Here is a 7943-nt window from a genome sequence, read left to right as displayed (position 1 = left end):
GGACCCCGGCCCTTTGTTAGAGCCCAGCTGTGTATCGGTATTATCTGCAGCCTTCCAAGCAGCGTTCTCCAAGAGCACAGTCAGAGGCCGTCAGAACTGGACAGGCCCTTGGAACACCTCTGCCACTCCCAAGGTTTACAGATGGCGCCACTGAAGCTCAGAGAGGAGACTGACCGTGAAGACCACACTGCACGTTCGCCTGAGAACCAGGGAGGGCTAAGTCAAGGCTGAACCGCAGGGGCTTCTCCCTTTCTAGTACTCTCAGTGATAACTCTCAATATCCTTTCTACCGAAGTGCTACCTCAAACCGAAAGAAGGCGTGTCACCTGATCTCCCCAAATGCTGAAGGGCTCTGCCACCGACACGGTCCCCAGACAAGGGCCAGAGGCACGGATTCACCACCAAAGCCGTTGGCACATATAGGTTCACAGTGCCTTTGGTGTACTCTTAATACCTATTTCCTTCAGAAAAAGAGTGGGTGGGTGAGTGAGGCTCGTGGAACTACACGTGGAGCCTGAATGTCGGACTGTGAAGTTCAGACGTTGTTCAAGAGACAATTTGATTGGACTGGGGGTGTAGCTCAGTGGTAGAGCGCTTGCCTGTCATCTGTGAGGTCCTGGATTCTGTCTCCAGCACTGGGGAAAAAAAAAAAAAAAAAGACAATTTGAAGGTGCCCCACCCCTCATGATGACAGCCTCTGTGGAGAATGTTTGAAAGCGTCTGCTAGCTATTAAAGCCAATTAATTGTGTAGATCTCTCCTGCCCCCCTGAACAAATAGTACATCCATTTTTGAATCATCTTGCTGTTCAGGGATAAAACTAATAGCTTTCCCCCCATTATTTCCAGTTTCCCTCTATTAAGATCACTAGAAGCAGTTAGTTTTCCCATGGGACAGAGAATTGCAGCATAATGTAATAGAAAGAGCAAGGGTTTAACACATTCCCTAGTCCTTAATTGCATTCTACCTAACTAGTTCCTGTGACCATGGGCAAAGTCATTGAACTTCTTAGTTCTTTATTTTTTCTTAGCCTTCTTGGGAAGAGTAAAGAACATACTGTATTTCAAATGTCTAACACAGTATTTAACAAAGTGAATAATGTTAACACTTTTGAAATGTAATGAGAGATCTACCACTTAGGCCAAAGGACCAACAAACTAGATTCCTTTCCCACCTCGCTCCCTACTCCTCCTCAAGAGATATGAATCAGAAAGTCTAGACAGTCCAATATGGTAACTAGGAGTGATGTGTGGCTAGTCCAATCTGAAATGTGCTGAAATCAATCTTTAAAGGTTTAGTAAGAAAACAAGAATGTAAAATATATTAAAATCAATTCACCTGTTTCTTTTACTTTTTAAAAAGACTTTATTTTTTAGGACAGTTTTGTGTTCATGGCAAAATTGAGTGAAAGGTAGAGAAGACATATGTTCCCTAACTCTCTTGTGCATGGCCTCCCCATTAATCATCCAACACCAAAGAGGTTCATCTGTGACCATCAATGAACCCACACTGACCATATCAACCAAAGTCTATAACTTACACAAGAATTCATTTAGTGTTGTACATCCTGTGGGCTTTGACAAATGTATAATGATGTGTATCCACTGTTTTTCAAAATGCAGCTGTTAGAAAAAGAATACATGTGTGGTTCATCTTGGGATTCACATTATACTTCTATTGGACAGTACTGGAATAACCATTTTTAATTTTTAAAAAGATTAATGCTTAGAGATTAGTATGGCACTTTTAAAATTTTATTCACCAATGATTTTGTCCTATCTGTATTTTAGATTTAAAAACTCATCAAACATATCATCAAATCTTTAGATTAGTGGTTATGTGATACATTTTCTCTATGGATTTACTATTAACCTCTCTGTTTCCTTATATTTAAAGTTGGATAGTAAAAACCCTGTCGGTGGGTCTTACTTATTTTTCTTTTTAATCTAATCCGACGATATCAGTCTTTTAAGTGGAGTATTTAGAAATTGGGATTTAATATAATTATTAATTTGGTTGTGTTAGAATCTACTATTTTGCTATGTTTTGTATTTGCTCTATTTGTTCCTTTTTCTATTTTTTTTCACTTTTTCTCTTCTACCTTCTTTTGGAATAATAGAGTTTTTGTTGTTTTTATGATTCATTTTATCTCCACTATTGGCTTATTAGCTCTACTTTTTTTTTTTTTTTTTTTTTTTTTTTTTAGTAGTTGCTCTAGGGGTGCTTATTTTATTATATCATAGTGTGCCTTCAAATAATAAATATCACTTCATGTAAAATGTAAGAATATTGCAACACTATACTTCCATTTCCCCTTCCCATCTTAGTGCTAATGTCATAATTTTGCTTCCACATATAATTATTTTGCTTTAAGCAGTCACCTACTTTTAAAAGATTATAAAATGAGAAATAATTTCTTTTGTATTTGCCAACATATTAACCATTTCTAATGTTTTCATTCATTTGTATAGATCCAATTTCTCTCTGATATTGCTTTTCTGCTGCCTGAGTACTACCTTTGACCTTTATTATAATGCAGGTATATTCGCAATAAATTATCTCAGCTTTCATTTGTCTGGAAAAGTCTTTGTCTTCACTTAAAATTTTTTTTTAAATAGAATTCAAGTTTGGCATATTTTTTCCTTTATCACTTTAAAGATATCATTCAATTGTCTTCTGGCTTGCATAATTTCAGTTAAAAAGTTTTGTCATTCTTATCTTCAGTCTTCTGTATACTACACCTGTTCTCTCTCCTGTCTGTTTTAAAAGTTTATTGTTTTTAGGAGAGATACTGGGGAATGATATTGACCAAACTGTATTGTTATGTTGGGTGCATTTACAAATATATAGCAATAAACCCCAGTATTATGTATAATTGTAATAAACCAATAAAAAGTATGAAAAATAAAGTTTGTTGTTTCTAAACCACTAATGTTCAGCAATTTGATTACAATGTACTTTGGTGTGATTCTCTTTTTGTTCACCCTATTTCAATTATGTCAAGGTACTGGGACTTGTGGGTTTGTATTCCCAGTGAGTTTGAAAACTTTTAGCTATTAATTCCATTAATTTTTTTGTTTTGTTTTGTTTTGCCTCCCCTGATCTCTTCTTCTGGCATTCCATTTAGACATAGTTACATTGGTCACTGAGTCTCTCTCTCTCTCTCTCTCTCTCTCTCTCTCTCTCTCTCTCTCTTTCTCTCTCTCTCTCTCTCTTTCTCCCTCTCTCTCATGCTAGGAATTGAACCCAGTGTTGCTTTACCACTAAGCCACATCCCCAGTTCTTCTTATTTTTTATTTTGAGACAGGGTCTCACTAAGTTGCTGAGGCTGGTCTCAAACTTGTGATCCTCCTGCTTTATTTAGCCTCCTGAATCACTGGGATTATAGATATTTTCCAACATGCCTGACTCGTTCATATTTTTCTCCCAGCCTTTTTTCCTCTTATCTTTCAGGGTGGATAGTTTTTGTTGCTATGTCTTAAAGTTCACTGTTCTTTTCTCTGCAGCATCTCATATGTTATTAATTTTATACAATACATTTTAATTTCAGGCACTACATTTTTCATCTATAGAAGTTCCCTTTATATCTTTTTATATCTTCATTCCCCTCCTCATTATGTTCATGCTTTCCTTTACATCCTTCAACATATTTATAATATTTATGATAGCTATTTTCATGTCCTTGTCAGATAATTCTATCATTTCCATATCCATTTATACTAATAGACTTTTCTCCTGGTTATGAATATTTTCCTGCTTCTTTACATGCTAAACAAAATTTTTTTTTCCATACTGGGGATTGAACCCAGGGCCTGTGCTTGCAAGGCAAGTAGTCTACCAACTGAATTATATCTCTAGCCCCTAAACAAATTTTGATTGCATTGCATACACGGTAAATTTTATAGTTTGAGTGCTAAATTTTTTTTTATGTTTATTCCTTTAAAGAATGTTACTTTTTTTTGGCATGTAGTTAAGTTACTTGTGGATCTGCTGAGATCACTCATTTGTTTCTTCAGTGTGACTGTATTTCCCTTTACATGTCATATGTGTATGACAGTGCTTTAAACTACTTCCAACATCTGGGTAGTCTTGGCAATGATTTCTAATGACTTTTAGAATCTTTTAATCTTGATAATTGTTTATATATATATATTTTTTTTGGGGGGGGTGCTAGGGATCGAACCCAGGGCCTTGTGCTTACAAGGCAAGCACTCTACCGACTGAGCTATCTCCCCAGCCCCCTAATTGTTTATATTTTACAATTTATTCACATGACTAATAAAGTTTTACTTTTTGCTGGGCCTTGGATATGCTTCTTACCTTTTGATATAGCCCTCCTCACTCTGAGGCCTATTTTATTTTTTAATTCTTTTGTTGTAGATGGACACAATATCTTTATATTATTTATTTTTTTATGTGGTGCTGAGGGCCAGGGCCTCACACGTGCTAGGCAAGCGTTCTACCACTGAGCTACAACCCTAGCCCCAGGACATGCTTCTTATATGAGAGCTTGGTTCCAACCGTTAAGGCAAGGCCGTCACTGCAGCAGAAAAAATGGACACTATAGAAATAAAACCAAATGGAAATTCTAATTCTATGAGTAAAGTACAATAAATTAACTAAATATTCAGCACATTGGGAATGGCAAAATAAAGGATAATTTAACTTGAGGCTAAACTAGCAAAAATTAGAGAAGGGGGGGAAGATTGAAAGAAAAATCTTTCATGACTGTGGGACAATATTAAGAGGTTTTAAATATTCATAATTTTTATCCCAGAGGGAGAGGAGAATGAATAGGGTAGAAAAAAAATTGAAAGACTAATAGCTGAAAATTTTTCCAAGTTTGGCGAAAACATCAATTTTCAGACCCCAAAAGCTTATTGTACCCAAAGTACAAATTCAAAGAAAGCTTCAGTCTAGACATGTCATAGTCAAACTGCTGGAAACCAGAGGAAAAAAATCTTACACTTAGCCCAAGAAAAGTGACTTTTTTTCATATTAAAAATAATAATACAGATGAGGAAATAATGGAGGTCACCTTCAGTCACCTCAATTGCTAGCATTGTAGTCCTTCAGGTCTTACCTGGAATGTTGCAATAGCTTCCTGATGGATCTCCTTTCATACTGTCCCACAAACCTCTATTTTCAATATAGTGATTATTTAAAGGAACTTAGTTTATGTTGTTCTTCTCTTCAGAACTCTCCAAAGCCTTCCTATGTCACTCAAGGAAAAGTCAAATTCATTACCATAGTCCTTAAGATCTTTTCTTTTAAAAATTTTTTAGAGGTTTGATAGACTATTTATTTATTTATTTATTTATTTATTTATGTGTGGTGCTGAGAACCAAACCCAGTGCCTCCCACATGCTAGGCAAGCGCTCTACCACTGAGCCACAACCCCAGCCTGGTCCTCAAGATCTTGCACTCTAGCCTCCTTCTCTAATCTCTCTGACCTCACTGCCTACCATCCCTGACTCAATCATTCATCAGCTCCAACCAGTCTGCTCTGCGCCCTTGTTCAATTGCTCCATGTATCTTGTGCCTCAGGACACTTAGACTTGGAGTCTCTTCTGCCTAGAAACCATTTCTCCCAGATAGTTACACGATTCTTCCTCTTTTTTAGGTCTTAAATGGCCTTTCTTCATTGTTCTCCTTAAAATTACGACTCAACCCCAGCCCTGCACTCCTTTTCCCCTTTTTACACTTTATCTTTTAAAAAGCCATTAAGCCATCATTTTTACCTCTTAACATACTAGATAGATTTTTAATATATGCATATAAAATATATACATATTCTTACATATATTATAATAGTATATATTATAAAATATTTACTTTTCCTGATGTATTGGTTGTTATTGTCTGTCTCACTACTTATGGGTGCAAAGTACTCATTTCTTTAGGTATGATCATTAGAATTAAAAAGTAGACAGAGAACAACTCTTAGCTTTTTGGTTTGAAAAGCGAAGACATATGAAATTCCAGGCATAGTGGTTTTAAGAGAAAATTGTTTAAAAATATCAGAACTCAGCCTGAAAGATTGAGGTCATTTTATATATATAGACATGGAAGAATACTGTGATCAGTCAGATAGAGTCCCTCCCACCCTCAGAAGTCCCCAACAATGTGATTCCCTCTGATGCACTAGAGGAGAAGAAGGGGTTACTTGTGAGGAACGCAGTGGGGCAGAACCTTCAGGAAGGCTTGAGAATATGAAATAAGGTATCTGAGACTCACTTCCCATATGGAGTTCAGGGAAGTAACAGATCTTATAAAGTTCCCTGCACTCAGCATGATGTGGGAGTAGAATATGTGTCTCCTGTTCCCTGTTCCCCACTGAAGAGCAGCTGAATGTTTTCTATGCCCTACAAGAGGGTGGAGGTACAAGTAGAGAGAGCTGAGATCCTGAAAAGACCTCGAGATCAGAATGAGGAGCCTATAGCTTTTATTTGCATGTCCTGTGCAACTGGATACCACATGAAAATGCAGGTGTCATCAGAGATTGATGATGGCAACTGAGGACCAGATGTCCTGTCTTCTTTCCAGTCACAATGACTGGCTTTGACTCTATATATTCCTCGCAAAGCAAGGGATAGTGTTTGGGAGCAACCTTTACCAAACTCAGATGTCACTGACCTGAGATGAAATCTTAGTCAATCTAAACAAATATTCCAAAACCAAAACTCAAACAAAAAATCCAGCAAAATAGCAACAACAACAACAAAAATGTTTTAGTTAATCAACATGAAGGGGATGTCAGTTGACTATTCATTGAAGATCTGGGTACTAGAAGTTGTTACTTGGGAGCAACTGCCCAGACACACACAATATTTTCCAGTTCTAAGTATGTCATGTTTACTATTAGTGTAATAACTGGGAATGTTGCCTTGGAAAACAAAGTGTCCTCGTGCCTTGGAGCAGAATTGGTCTATCTGACATCCCATTGACTCCTATAATTAGCTCTCAGAAGAGGAAGAAAAGTTCTACCCAAGACATCCAACAATAACATGTTATAAAATCTAGCACACTATAAAATCCTGGAGCCTCTAATGAGCCCTCTAAAAACATGAGCCTATGAGTATGAAATTACCCCTATTCTCTACTCTATTTGCTTATTTGTTTCAACAATTTTCAAACTTAAAAAGTTCTTTTATTTTTTTTAGCAATGGGATCCTTTTTCCACATTAAAAAAGAATTATACTGGAGATTGAACCCCGGGGTGTTTAACTACTGAACCATATCCCCAGTGTCCCCTGCCCCCTTTTAAAATTTTTTTTCGACAGGATCTCACTAAGTTGCTCAGGGCCTCAGTAAGTTGCTGAAGCTGGCTTTGGACTTGTGATCCTCTTGCCTCAGCCTCCCAAGCCACTGGGATTACAGGTATGAGCCACCATGCTCAGCTTCACAAAACCCTACAAAGTCCTGCTATATAAAACAGGAGAAGGGCTGGGGTTGTAGCTCAGTTGGCAGGTACTTGCCTTGTAAGCACAAGGTCCTGGGTTCAAGTCCCCAGTACTGTAAGAAAAAAACAGGAAAAGTGGATGTGCTTTATTGTTATATTTACTTTACAAATTTATATTTTTTAACAATTATTTGGTTCAAAGGCCACAAAGGTGAATTCAAAAATAATGAGATTTTGATGAACACAAATACTTGAAATCTGAAATTATGAATGACAATCACTGTTTTAGCTTCTAGTTTGTTTCTGTGTTTTTGTTTTTGTTACCTGCTGTAGAGAAAATCCTGATTTATACAGATGAATATTTTGTAATAGCTCACTTTGTAATCTTAGAAAACTCCAAGTTCCTTGAAAAAGAAGTCGGAATTTTTGTTTTGAGAATGATTCATGAAAGCTTTCGTCCACTTGAAAAACCTGTACACACAGAGAGGTTGACAGCAGCTTTATTCATAACTGACAAAACTTGAAACTACCAAGATGTCTTT

This window comes from Sciurus vulgaris (assembly GCF_902686455.1).
Source record: "Sciurus vulgaris genome assembly, chromosome: 15".
Lineage (NCBI taxonomy): Eukaryota > Metazoa > Chordata > Mammalia > Rodentia > Sciuridae > Sciurus > Sciurus vulgaris.
The sequence above is the reverse complement of the archived record's forward strand: the minus strand, read 5'-3'. Positions refer to the sequence as shown.